The sequence below is a fragment of the Poecilia reticulata genome, linkage group LG17, assembly GCF_000633615.1.
Source record: "Poecilia reticulata strain Guanapo linkage group LG17, Guppy_female_1.0+MT, whole genome shotgun sequence".
Taxonomy (NCBI): Eukaryota; Metazoa; Chordata; class Actinopteri; order Cyprinodontiformes; family Poeciliidae; genus Poecilia; species Poecilia reticulata.
In genome coordinates this window covers 6678988-6693819 of record NC_024347.1, presented here as the reverse complement: position 1 = coordinate 6693819, position 14832 = coordinate 6678988, and the positions used below count along the sequence as shown (strand labels likewise).

General features: G+C 40.0%; 1 protein-coding gene and 1 long non-coding RNA gene across 3 annotated transcripts in view; one reads left to right on the top strand and one right to left on the bottom strand.

Annotated features, from left to right (window-relative positions):
* The window catches only part of gng12a (guanine nucleotide binding protein (G protein), gamma 12a), a 34425-nt gene that overhangs the window by 18934 nt on the left and 659 nt on the right, over window positions 1-14832 (bottom strand). The gene's annotated exons all lie outside the window — the stretch shown is intronic.
* LOC103479129 (uncharacterized) lies at window positions 9255-10299 on the top strand. 2 transcript variants are annotated; one of them, XR_535900.2, is made up of 3 exons: window positions 9255-9467; window positions 9547-9619; window positions 10010-10299. It is a non-coding gene; the product is annotated as an uncharacterized LOC103479129 (long non-coding RNA). The 2 variants fall into 2 exon arrangements; XR_001777463.1 differs by having other exon boundaries at window positions 9255-9619.

Sequence of the window (14832 nt, the reverse complement as noted above, 5' to 3'; positions counted from 1 at the left end):
AACAATAAACAAACGTATTCAGTCTTTCCAGGCTCCGCCCCTGAGCTCAACTCCCTGCGTTTGTGCTGCCACTATGGCAAAGGTAGAAGAAAGAAGGCCAAAGGTCTGCTATGATGCTCGTCGGTCGCAGCAGATGTAAAAAAAAATCTTCATGCATGGATGGAGTCATTGATGGGTTGCACGTCATGAAAGGTCATTAGAAAACAACTTAAAGGTTGTAAAGGCGCTTGTATTTTATGGAAAGAGGAAATGGGATTAGTCAGAGGATGACATCAACAATAATGCCGTGCTTGTTTTGCAGACAAGGGTTGAATTTGTAAGTCCAGGGGTGCAAAGTCTAATGGTTATTTGGTTTTAAATATGTTGTTTTACAAGGTAAAAAAATACACTCAGTATACACAGCTTCAGGTCCATCTGTTGTGATCATATGTCCCTTTTATTTGCTTCTGAGCTGTGAGGACTGGAAGCTTCAGGGGAAACCCTGATGCTCTCACCACCATCCAGGAGATAAGACATTTTAAAAGGGACATCAGTTTAAAAAAACAAAAACAAAAACAAACATGCCATGTCAAGAATTATTTTAGCTGATTTAAGTGATAAGTGGAAAACGTTTTAGTATTACTGCTGTCAAACCTTTCTTCCAACCATTAACCAGATTTAGCATTTTTCCACATGTTTTTGCTGATGAAGTCCAAGTCTCTGGGATTGGAAGGCCTCCTTGCCATAACCATAATCTTTAGCTCCTTTCACAGTTTCTTTGTGAGATTCAAATTGGGACTGTAGACTCCAAAAAGTTGCCTTTTCTTCCTGTCAGAAGAAACATGTTTCTTCTGACTGGAAATTACAAGATTACTTTAACTCCAAATCTGCTGGAATATGTATAATTTTGTACTTAACTGTAACTCAGTATAGTAATGATGGACAGATCAGTTGACCACTGATGAATGAGCACTCTTCAAGCAGAGGCTTCTGATGAATCAGGGACCCCTTCCCCCGCTTAGTATCTGCCACTATGCAACACTTCAGTAAATTCACATTATGTATGTTTAATCAGATTTATTTAAGTGTTTTTTATTGTCTTTTAAACCATTTTTGTTTCTGCATGATTATATTTGCATTTTCTACATCCCCTCCATGTTTTCTAATAAAGGGGATTTAATTCCATGAGAATGAGAGATTCCAAAATCAGCTAAAGATCTTAAATGCTAATTCAGCTCAACTGAAACATAAGGGGAGAAAAGGGAAACTCAGCAACACACCACCAACCCCCTCCCACACACACACACACACGCACACACACATACACCTCAGTCCAACATGGCTAAGTCAATGTTTTGCCACAGCACCATTTATTCAGTGACATCTGAGAAGCGTCACTTGCTTTGGTGTGTCACGCACACGTTAAAAGGGTTTTGTCTGCATATTTCTGAACCTTGTCTTTACACGTCAGAGGTAACAGGCCACCAGGGACACAGGGTTTGTCCTTTTTTCCAACCTCTAAAGGAAACACAGACGGACAAGGATGTCCCTCTGTGTGACATGGTTACATTTAAAGATAATAAGAAGCTTATGGAAATAAAATCCCATATAGTACGAAGATTGGAATCTTTAATTTCTTTAACATAAATTAAGATTTTTTTTATTTCAGTTGATCAGCTTCTAGTAATCTATGACTTATTGTCATAGATTACTCTTTATTATCAGAGGTGCACAGTTTGCAGTTTTCTGGATGATTGATGATCAGCTGCTGATTCCGATTTTTCCCAATACCAATTCATTTATCTGAAAAGTTCCTAAATATACCAACAAAGTTGCTAGCCTGGCAACTGTGGGGTGACTAGTGTTAACCACCAATGTGCTGACGTGACCTGGTTAGGGGGTGTGCCCCGACAGAGGCGGATTTTTAGACCTTTGTGGGGGGAGATATAAGATCAGTGGACAAGATGGATTTCACATCCAAGAATCACCCAAAACTAAAGGAATTAGAGAGCGTGATTGGACACCATGGCTGACCATGAGCCATTTTCTCCTACTAGGGCTTCCTACACGCATTTGTTTCGCTTGTATTTACCCAGAATGCCCTCCGCTTCTTTTGAAGCAGTCTCCAGTGCACTTGGCGCTCACATATGGATTCAAACCAAAACAGAGTTCACTTCAACCTAACCAAGACCTACGTTTGTAGGTGGACCAGAGTTTAATTTTTTGGTCCAGTATTACAAACTTTTAGATCTATATCTGCTCCAACTCTCCCGAGTCAATAACTAGGCCATTAGCAGGGCTGCAGAACTCCAATGCATGCTGAGGAGCAGCTAATTCTCCTGCTCCATTCTGCCTGAGGGTTGGAGACTGAAAGAACTGATCTACAGACATGGTACAGAGAGGAAGATTTCTCAGCTCAGTGAATATTCTACATATTGAATATTCTATCAGATGTGCCATTTATTGATATTGATCACACATCCAATGTGATATATATATATATATATATTGTTATTAATTTGTTGTCCAGCAATAAATGCACCTGAACTAAACATTGGATATTTCTGAAATGTACTATGTGATTTATGATGCTATTATAAAACATGAATTTATTTCAAGGCAGTATGCACATCTTTACTAGGGGTGCCAATAAGTTTGCAAGAACAGGTGAAACTTAAAATGTGACGTGATCCTGAAGAGTTTTTTAAAACCAGCAGACAGGAAACAAGGGGCATAAAGAACAAGAAGTCATCTTTGGTTTTTTTTTTTTTTATCTATGAGCGCTACCAGAACTCCATGATTCACACCATCAGTACGTATGAGGGGCAGTTTCTGGACAAACAGGAACAGGAATGCCAGGCATGTGGATGATCAGCAGATTATTACACATGAGTTCACGAAACAAGCCACACAAGAAACAGAAAGTCACCGCCCAGTGAAATTAGCCTGCTGATGCATGTGTGGAGAGGGGCGAACCAACAGTACGGTAATACTGCAACAATTCTAACACAAGCACAAAAAAAATATGAAGAACAGCAGCAGAATGAACATCTGCTGATGATATATGACACCAGCATCGTCATCATCATCACTACGTTCTTACAGCAAACTCTTCACATGTTTGTTTTCCACTGTTTCAAAGTCCAGATTAGAGAATTCATGACCCGTTTATGGCCCAGTTAAAGGCCTTAGTTGGAGCTGAACAGGAAGACAGGTTGAGGTCATGGCAAGCAGATAGAGGAGAAAATCCTTTTATGAACACAGAGCTGTGGAAAGCTGTGGGTCACGTGATTCTGTGATGAACATGGAAATAGTTTGTGCATGAATGATCCATTTTGTTTGTTTGGTAACAAATGTGACCACATGAGACGTTTGGTGAAATAGACTGTCCTGCTGTTGATTAAGCGAGCTACAACTCCCTGCATTTTCCTGTGCAGAAATTTCCCCAACTGTGCTCCAATAGCCTGATGCTGGGCTCTTCAGCTGAACGGGGAAAAACGGGTGAGGTGGAAAATGAAAAAACGGGAATTCGAACTGTCCCCGTGTTGGACTCAGAAACTGAGATTCTGAATGTGTCCCATCTGAAAACAAAAACTAGAAATGTTGCCCAGGGGAAGCTCACAGGGATTTGAAAGTAACGGCAAAGAGAAGAGGAGGAAACACTGAAGACAAAAGTACTTTTGGTTTTGATTCTATAATATGTGCAGAGTTAGCAATCTGAAAGACGCATAAAAAATCCCTCTAAATTCCCGTCAAAGTGTAGAGTTTCAAGTGCAAAAGGAAAAGGACACATGGTTTTCAAAACCATTAAATGGATAATTATAGTATGTTTATGTATTTATGATTTTATTCAATTTCCATCTGTCCATTTTCTGTACACCATTTTCCCTAGTGGGGTTGGGAGGGCTGCGGGTGCCTATCTCTAGTGAACATTTCGGGCGAGAAGCGGGATACACCCTGGACGGGTTGCCAGTCTGTCGCAGGGCAACACAGAGAGAGACAGGGCAAACAACCATGCACACACACACACTCACACCTAAGGAGAACCCGGAGAGAGAACCCACCAAGCACAGGGAGAACATGCAAACTCCATGCAGAAAAACCCCGGAAGGTCCTGGGAATCAAACCCAGGACCTTCTTGCTGGAAGGCAACAGTACTACCCACTGCTCTACTTTATTTAATTTGATGCCCCTAAATAAAATCAAATGTCATCTAATTAGCATCATTAAGACCAATGAACCCAGCAAACAGGTCGGGGAGAAAGCTGAGTTATGGGGTGCACCGATTTCCTTCATTTCTGGTAATCAACTGATAGTTACATGTGAAACTGATTTTATCCATCAATCTCAAATTCCTCCACAAAGGTCTGTAAATCAGACACTCTCCCCTTTTGCTCTGCTGTGAGAGGACTGACTGATCCACACACCAGGTCACATGCACAGTTAACAATCACTATATTTAGCAACTTTTCAGACAGAACAACTAGCAACAAAACTAGCAACTTTTTTAGCTATTGAAGACTTTGGCGACAACTGATTTTTTTTGTTTGGTTAAATTAGTAGTTCAATCAATCATCTGAAGATAGAAAGAGGACAAATCAATGGCAGACTTACTAAGACATAGAGGGCACAAAGGGGAATGTGTTGCGATTAATCAGAACCTACATGAATGACTGCTCCCACAGTTTCAGAGACATGTTGGGTACAGAAAGGGGCTCACATTATGGATTACTTCCTCTGCAGCCCTCCCCTAACTCCCTTTAAAAATGACCCCTGCCTCCTCCTCATCTTCCCTTCACTTCCCTCTTTTCATGCTTGGAAACTAATTTGTCCAGCAAATATTTCAGGCTGCCAGATTAAGAGTGTCAGAGAGCTGACCAGAGAAGAAGCTGCCGAACAGGAAGCATCCCTGGTGCAAAATGGGAAGCCTTGTTCAGAGCACAATGAATTCTGTAAATCACGGCAAACAAAAACTTGGAGGTCCTCCGAAGTGTGAATGAAGCACCTGGGTGGAGCGAGTGAACAGACAGTGAGCCTGTGCAGAAGAAGACAGGGTAGGATTGTGCATCCCGCCTGACACACTGCAGGCTCCACTGACTTGTAGGAGTTTGGTTTCTTGTTTCAGAAACTTGCAGACGCTCTGCCCTCTAACTACAGGTGTCCCGACTGGGCCTCAGTGACAAAGCACACACTGCTCTTTGTTTGGAGATGCTTAGGGAGTCTAAAGAAACATGAGAATCCATCAAAGTGACGCTGGCTCTGGGACAAATTTACACGCCAATTCCACCACAAGCAATTGTTAATGATTTATTTGTCACTGGAGAGCAAAGTTGGGCTGCACGCCTCCGCAGCAGCTTCTACTTTCCTCCAGGAGGTCAAAGGGTCATGCCCCTCCCTCATCCCGGTCATGATATGTCCATATTGCTAGCATTATCCTTCTTTTCTTCTTCCATACCTGTATAACAGGAAGCTGCTTTATGCTAGCTGAACTATCACCCACTCTCACAAGACATACCCAAATTTGGACTTCTGGCTTATGAAATGCAGTGAATGCAGGAGGAAACAGGATGAAAGAAGCTTGCAGCGGGCAAACCTTACTGTACGTGGGAGTAGTTGGGAAGTTCTTCAACCAGTCAGACAGGACAGAGGGACCCACTTTACCGGCTCTACCAACCTGGGGCGAGAGGAAACCACACACTACTTTCTGTCAAAGGTTTCATAAATCCGATTTTACTTCTAATCAGATGCATTCTGTGAAACGGGATGTATGTAGAACACAACATACATACTAGAGGCCACCGATCATAATCGGCCAATTTCCGTGAAAAAGTGTATGATTGGTGATCGCCGATCACGGTCTCTTGTTGCCAATCACACAAACCGATCACCTGCATCTCATTTCGCAGCCTGCCTGTGCAGCTGGTCTCCTCTTTGCAAACATGCAGCAACAAATACTAAGCGATGTGGAACTGACGCACTGAGTGAATGGGGACGTTTGCGTTTTGCGGCGGAAAATTGAAGCACGTGGGGTGAAGCAGGTCAAAATGCATCAACACGACGAAGATAGTATTACTGACGAAGATAGTATTACTGACGAAGATAGTATTACTGATAGCATTACAATTTGCACAATGTCTGTTTTGTTTCTTTCTTGGAAAAAGTTATTAAAAACAAGTTTTTGTCTAAATTAAGGTGAATTCATGGTTCCTTTTTCCACATAATGTAACCGGTGGTGCTTTTGATAAAAAAAAAATAATTGTGTGATCGGTATCGGTGATCGGAATCGGCAGGAAAAAACCTGATTGGCACATCTCTACAACTTACATTCCGATATTCTGAGAAATGCATTAATTACAAAATTCGTTGGATTGAGTTGATAAATGATTGGTTTTTCCATGAAAAGCCTGTGTGTTTGATTAATGACATCCTGCTTGTGTTTGTTACGACTTGGTACTTCCAGTAAATAAACCTAAAAGTAATATGATATGTAGGACCCCACACACATGCAAACTAAACTGACTAATGGGACGAATAACGAAAAAGTTAATCATGTCACAGAAGCAGCACACACAGACACCCACATACATGCACACACACACACAAAACAAGCTGCACAATGTCCTGTGCTGCAGGTTTAGCCCTCTTTCAGACACATTTCACACGTTCTGGTTCTCTCCTGGGAACAAACGAGTAGATGAAGCATTATGGACCCCTTTCCAGTATGTTTGGACCACCTGGCAGTGCCAGGGTGACAGATGGTCTGTTCGTTCACAGGTCTGCACAATTAGGAACAGAAAAAGCAGGCAAGTTATAAAGCTGACATCATGTAGAAACACTTACTAAAGTACAAATGGAGCAAAGCTAAAGTTTTTTTTCCCCCGAAAACTTTACAGTACATTATTTCTGATTATCGCGGTTTATGTTAATGAGCTGAACTCCTGCAGACGACATACTTGAGGAAGATAAGAGATCAGACAGCACCACCATGTGGCAAGAAAAGGATATTTCACAAAGGGATAAACAGGTATAGACATGGATAATTATCAGTCTCTTCAGTAGCCGTGTTTCCATTGACCATGTGGTTGCACAATTTGACATTTTGAAAATAAATTTGCTTAATGGAAGCACGCCAATTTAAAAAAAAGTTTTTTGATAATACATTTTGGCTAAACTTTCGCTAAGCTTGAATGGAAACAATATTTTCACATCACACAAGTCACATGACCAACAATCGGATGTTGCTCCGACAACACAAAGAAGACAACAGGAAGTAGCAGGAGGATGTCGTGCGGCATGTTTTATGATTTATCACTAGAACAAATTTATTCACATATGATTTTCATTGCATTTATTCTTTAATAAAAACACAGCAATTGTGAAATTGTGTTGATTCAGCATCAGCAGAATACTGACAAAGTCTCACTGCTCTAAATGTACAAAACTTCCATAAAGGGATGACCCAATCTACTGTTTTAGCAAAAAACCCAGAACCAGAGGTGAGTGGTAACTACTTATATTTAGTTCAGTAACTTTTTATTTTTTTTTAAATGACTTCATTAGGCCATACACCATTATGAAGCATTACTCTCAAGTAAAACTTCTTGCTACTTCAGCCACCATAACTTTACCACACGGACAGCAAAAATGTTTTAACCAAAAATGTAGCAGACAGACATACACCTTCAGGTTATGTTGAAGTGAGACCTCTTGTTCATACACCAGCTTCAGTGTTTTAATGAAATCTATCTGCTGAGCCGTTTGGAGGTCAAGGAAAATATTCCGTAAGCAGTTCATGCTGTCACCCGATGTTTTTTATCCTGTTCTAACATAAACAACAGGGCTGCACCGATTTTAAAGTCTAACCTGATGATTCCAATTTTTGCCTTTACAGATTTTTTTTTGTCCAAAAAGTTATTTCTCCTCACAGGCAAAGATGTGATTTCAAAAAAGTGATTTCCGAAGAAAATTTGTTGCACGTGGTTTTATTTATGGCCATTAAATTGAAGTGGACAATGCATACTACACCAAAGGATCCCCATAAAATACATTGAAGTTAGTATTGTTGTAGGATGGGGTGTAAATACTTTTTGTAAAGACAATCGATCCCCTTTGCTCTGCAGAGATCTATATGAATGCAGAAGACGAACCAGGTCAGATTTACAGCTCATTTAACAGACGTTGACTGTTCCAGATCTGATCTCACCCAGCAGCCCTGGGTACAGTTTACACTCCAAACACAGCTATTTACTTCCTGCTCGCTGTCCAATCAGAGCCAGTGATGTGTGGCTCTGTGTTTACAGTATAGAGAAGCAGAGTAGGGGTCTGAAACCTGTGGCCCCGGTAACTCTTTGGACCAATCACCCATCCATCCATCCATTTTCTAACACCCTTGTCCCTAGTGGGGTCGGACGGGTTGCTGGTGCCTATCTCCAGCTAATGTTCCGGGCGAGAGGCAGGGTACACCTGGACAGGTCGCCAGTCTGTCACAGGGCAACACAGAGACAGACGACCATACACACACAGTTTAGAGAGGAGAATTAACCTGACAGTCATGTTTTTGGTCTGTGGGAGGAAGCCGGAGTACCTGGAGAGAACCCACGCATGCACAAGGAGAACATGCAAACTGCAAACTCCATGCAGAAAGATCCCAGACTGGGAATCAAACCCAGGACCTTCTTGTTGTTGCCTTGTAGCTATACCTACTGCACCACTGTGCAGTCCTGGACCAGCCACAATGACTTTTAATAACGATCTAAAAAGATAAAGTTAGGTTTTATATGAAACACTTGCATTGAATTTCAAACAACTTTTTATTTATTTTCCTTCTATTCATGATGGAATAGTGTTACTAAGATCCTGTAGTAGGAAATTCATCCATTCTCTCTTTGCAAACATTTTTATGTTTTTCTCTGTAAGCTACAAATAGAGGTAAAATGTTCCCAAAGCAAATATTTCCCAAAAGTCATAAGCCGTCTTTAATCGAAAGGTCAGGTAACATTAGCAGCTCTAAGCAGGTTATAGACTGTAAAGGTCGCTGACCTCTGAAATTGGTAAACTAATTAGTGAAAGAAGAAACTGACTCATAATTGCACACAGATGGACTCTTTAGTGCCTGGATGACTTCTGAAGGTCGTTGGTTACACTGGATTTTATTTTCTGATTATAAAAGGGGCAGAGGACAAATAATGCAAAGTTAGAATTTCATTTGTAATGTAATCTGGGGAGACTTTTTTTTTTTTCATTTAATTCAATTAAAACTTCTACAGTTATGCACTTGTAACCCGTAATTAGTCAATTAGTCAGACTTTTATTTTTATGGGCCCACTTCCTGTCTTGCCCCCAAACTCTTCAACTTATTTAAAGCCCCGCCTCCAGCGCAGTTTAAAACACCACCTGTTCCACTGTGATTGTGACTGGCTGTTGGCGTCTTGCTGATCATCTCTCCTTGGAAAATTCACCCAAATCTCTGAAACTGATTTGAACTATTGGTGAGTTTGCTTGTTTGATAGCAGTATTGTTCAGCATGAAAGTTTTGCTCGATTGCTCATTGGAGCATTGTTTTATTAGAACTGTGGCAGTTGTTACCTGGGCTGTCACCGGGATTCACAGCTGACCGCAGTCTAGCACTCTCTGCTCAAAGGTAATTGTTAGTTTTGTGCAAGATTTCTTTTCCAATTTCATTACTTTTATAATGAAATTGATTGAAAATAGGATGTAGCTACATTTAAATTGATATTGCGCAGTACATTTATTTTCTTTTTCCTCACACTGCTTGAGTATTTTGAGTTAATTTATTTTTTCTTGATTGATATTTTGAAAGTGAACTTTGATTTCAACTTTAACCTTAAATGGATTAGTTTGAAATATGATTATTCTTTTTGTTTATCTAAATTATGGTTAAGTTAACCTGACTGAAATGTTTAGTTTAATTATTGCATTTAAATTTGATATTTATTGCATTTGTGTGTTTGCACATACTTATTGTTGATAAACCGCCTAATGGGGTTTTTTTTTTTTTTTGGCCTTTTAGGTCGGGTTTTTTTTGATGGCTCAGATTCTCAGATCCTCTTCTGAGCAAAGGATGGTGAGCTAAGGACAAGAACTTTGATCTTTTGAATTGATTTATTTTTGAATTAATTTGACCCTCGTTGTGTATTTGTAATTGTTTGTTGTTTTTTCCCCCAATCACCAATACAAAAACACCAAAACTAAAACGGTGATTGTGTCTTCATTCACACCTCAGGCTCCTTCAAGAACCATCTTCTGATGCTGCTTTTGTAGCCGCAGTTAGCTGCGTAGCCCATAACTGTTACACACTACTTAGTATTGGTCTTTTAAGTAAATTCCCAATACATACATAACACACATGTGTCATGTGATAAAAGGTTCCGATTTCTACGACCCCATAATTTGTTTGCAAAGCAACATGCTTTCAACCAGAAGAGGACTCCAGATGGCGACGTTGAGTTGAGACCTGATGTTTGGTACAACAGCAGAAACCATGAACTCAGCCTGGAGTTACATTCCAATACCACTCCTCTGCAGTCAGAAAGGTACTATTGGTGTCATCTTTAAGGTCCAACATGTTGCTGCAAAAAAAACACTATAGCCTCTCTGGAAATATTAATACACCTTCTAGCTTTAGTAAAGACATGTCACAGAAAGCCTCACGATTGGTTGGTGACATACAAGATGACATCTTTGCCTGTGAGGAGAAGCTGTGGGGTTGAAACATTATAAGCCATCAGCTCTCAGGTGCAGTCAGATGCTCTGTTGTGTGGAGACATTACATACCAGAAGTGAAAAGCAGACAGAAAGTGCATCGACAGCAGTGAGGAAACCGAGTTGCAATCACAACACACCATCTGAAAACCATGACATCGTATCAGAGATGAGAGGAGTGGAAGGTGCTGCCTCTCCTACCCATCCGAGATTGTTGCTACAACAACACTTCCTGCTAGGCTGATCACTCGATTAGTAAATTAGTGCTCCTTATGCTTATGCTGTTCACTATGTGATCTACCTGCCCTGCTTCAGGCCAAACTAAACGATCTCCGCCCTTGAGCGTTTTATTAAAGTTGACTGTGGAGTCTCCGCCGCTCTCATTGCATCTACTCCTGCATAGGGTGGAAACCAAGCAAAGCAAATGCTCAGCTGTGACACAAACAGGGATGTGAAGAAGCGTTTATGCTCCTCCTCTTTTCACTTTGTGGTCACACAAAAATGTTCTTAAAAACAAGAAAGTTCTTTAAAACAGAGCTGATTAGTTTAATTTGAAATCCAAATTCATAATTACTCCCAAATTTGTTGCATAGTTTGACTACAGACAACCAAAGTTATTACGTGGGTTGTGGGTACTATTATGCCCACGTATCTTTTTTATTATTAAATCTTTATTTAACCAGATAAAAACACTTTGAGATCAAAACCTTTTGAGCATAGCAGTTGTGACAGCACTAATTTAAAGATTTTCTTTTTTTTTTTTTTTTTTGCAAAAAAAGTTCAATGACACGAGCAAGGTTAGTTTTAGTTCAGCTTCGAGGCGTTCCAAGCAGAGGTTACAGAATACTAATATATTCAATAACTAGACCTTACTTGTAACTTACTTGTAAGTTAAGTACAAGTAACTTACTTCTATGTAATCTACAAGTTACTTTTCAGCAAGATATAGGAGCTTGTTTTAAAAAAATAATTCCTTAATATTGACAAAACTTACTAGTTCCACTAACAGATTATCTCACTTATAACATGGGGAAAATGTCTTGTTTTAATTGAAATAGTTTTCCAGTAGACCCATCACATTTCATCAATATTGGGTAATTAATGACTTAAAACAAGCTCCTATATCTTGCTGAAAAGTTACATGAACATTAGTTTTGTCTTATTTCAAGTGAACTCAGACATTTGCATTAGAAACTAGACCGAAGATACTTAGTAGGATTTTGTGTTTTTGCAGTGTTCAACTTTAAATACCTTCAAACAGTAGTCCATCCTGAACATGAGGCCAGCCTGGTATTCATACTGCATTACTTTTCTTATGAATCAGACGGAAAAGCAGTGATGTAAACAACCAGGAGACCAGCCATCAGTTACAGTGGATCTGATAAAGCAGAGATGAGGTTCAGCTGTCCTAGATGATCCTTTAGCTGTAATTTGGCAGGATACATATAACTGCTTTCATTTGATTGATAAAATAATATCAAAGCACACAACCGTTATCTTGAGGTTCAATTTATGTGGCCCTCTAAATTAGAGGGCCACATAAATTAGGGCCAAATTATGTGGCCCTAAATGTGTGTAAATGGAATATTACCCAAAGATCCTCATAACCACACTGAAACATGGTAGTGGCAGAATCATGCTCTGGGGTAGTTTAATGTTGTTTTTTCTGCAGGTGGTTGACAACACAGAAATGTGAAGGTTAAAAAGATTCACATTAAGCCCAAGCATGAATCCAGACCAGCAGAAAGTTTAACCTTATGAGAGAAAAGATGACATTTTGAAATGACCTAGTCAAATTCCAGAACTGAGTTCAACAGATAACCTGAGTCTGAGACATTTGAACTTTTCTATGTGAGAGTATAGAAGATGTGGGATGCTGATATAAAGCAATAAAATAGACAAGTGTTAAAAATGAATCATAAAGTGGCTTAGCTTATGCAAACAGCCTCTTTAAAGAATAAATCACATTAAAAGTTTTAAATTATTTATCCACGTCTCGTTTTATGATACCACCTAATCCCGGCCTTTTAACAGGGGTGTGTAAACTTTCGAGGGCAGCTCTAAATCTTTGCTGAGCAACGTTTTCTCTCTCCGTTTTGCTCTGTTGGATGAGTGTGAGAAAACATCATGAATCACTAATTCAGCGAAGGAAGTAGTAGAATCAGTGAGGGACGTCCTGCCTCACCGATCTGTGCACAGAGAGCATGCCACAGTCGGCGCTATGAGGAAACAGATCCCGGCTGCTGAGGCGGCTCATGGCGTCGCCTCTTTCCTCTTTTCAGAACCTGTCCACAGAGCTGCTGAGCGAGTCGAGCAGCATTCTGGAGCAGATTGAGAAGATGCGCGGTGTCCTGCGGCTGTGTGTTCCTCCCTGGGTTTGTGACTCAAACTGAAATTCAGAGAGAATCTCGAGCCACATCTGACTCCTGCATCGAGCAGAATGTTTACATCATGATCTATTCCCCATGCGCCGCCTCAGCCCTGTCGTCGTGATGAACTCACTTGTTCAAAGTTTTAAATGCAGCCGGAGTAAAAACACCAGGACGTCTGATCCAACGCAGCAAAGTCTGACTTCTAATCAGAGCGTGAGCAGAATTCATCCCAAAAAGCAACACAACTGCAAGGGGATGCGCCGACGTGAAAATTTGGGCCAATACCGATATCCAATATTAATATCGCTGCTATGGTCAATAACCAATATTTGCTTCTTTTTTTTATTGTCGCGTAAACAAATCAAATTCAGATGTTAAGATTGAGTGAATATACACAGAAAGAAAACAAAATGTGTGAAAGAAGAAAACAGTCAAGTCGTCCATTTGGTGTTTGTTGTAGAGTGATCATGTTGGTATGTTAGAGGAAGAAGAAGAAAATAATGATAAAAAAATAATAACGCATTACATAGTAAAGGAAAAATTATGATAATTTAAATAATATTTAAAAGACCACATCATTGACATTGCCTCCTCTGCTTCAGTAAAACAAACGTCACATGACCAACCTCCCAACCACAAAGAGCAAAAAGATGGAAATAAATATTAATGCCGGCACATTTTAAACATGTCAGATAGATGTTGAATAAAGATTAACAGCTACCAATACCGATGTTGACATCGATATATTTCGCATCCATAACAACTATGTCACTTTGTTCTTGGCTGCTGTTATAAGCTGTTCATTTCGTCAAAATAAAACCTGAGGAACTGCGATTGCAGTTTTCCAGCTGATCACTGATATAAGCCTGCCGCAAAAAAAATGTATCAACTAATTGCATAACTAATTAAAATCAGCCTGATCATTTCCATTCTGACGATGAATATGGATTATGATGTCTTTAGACATAATCTGGTTATTGTGGTTATTGTGGTTTATTCTGAATGTTTGAAATATCTTCCAGTTCCAGTGTTAAATGTTCTGTACAAAATTAAAGTTTATTTTATTGCTTTTAGAGAGGGTGAACTTGCTTTATTATGCCATTTTCAATTTATTACTCGAGAATGGTGTCAAAACACAAATATTACCGTTTATTATCACAATAATTACTCAGACAATTCGTCATCCAGCAAAATTTGTCATCATGACAGGCCAACACCTGATCTTTAAAAAGTCTGATCCAATTTGGGCCATTCTGATTTTTATTTTTATTTTTTTTGTATGAAAATTCAGTAAATATAGAAAATTTGCTAAGTTGGAAACAGTGGGGTTATTATTAACCGTAGACATGACTTGGTGGGCAAGTCTTTCAGAGCCCACTCTAAAAAGGACTGTGGCTGAGGTATTAGATCTGTTGGTCAATCCCTGATCTCCTAAAATGAAGGAAATTTATAGTGTACACCTACAGAGGACGTTCACCAGAGCAGGGAATGGAGCTGATCCTGGGCCGGAGGTGGGCCACTCGGGCTGATGGGTATGGAGAGGAGGCTTTGGTGGAGCTGAATGGGATACTAATGAGTTGGCCTTATCAATGGTTGGTCTGTATTCTGTCCTCCTAATGACCAGGAGGGTGGGTGTGTGGATGGGTGTATGAACAGAGCTGTTGATGGCCCACATGTAAACATCTCCTCCTTCTTCTCCTCTTCATCCCAGCAGCGCTGATGGAAACCATCATCCTCAGCCTGGCTGATTAATCTACAC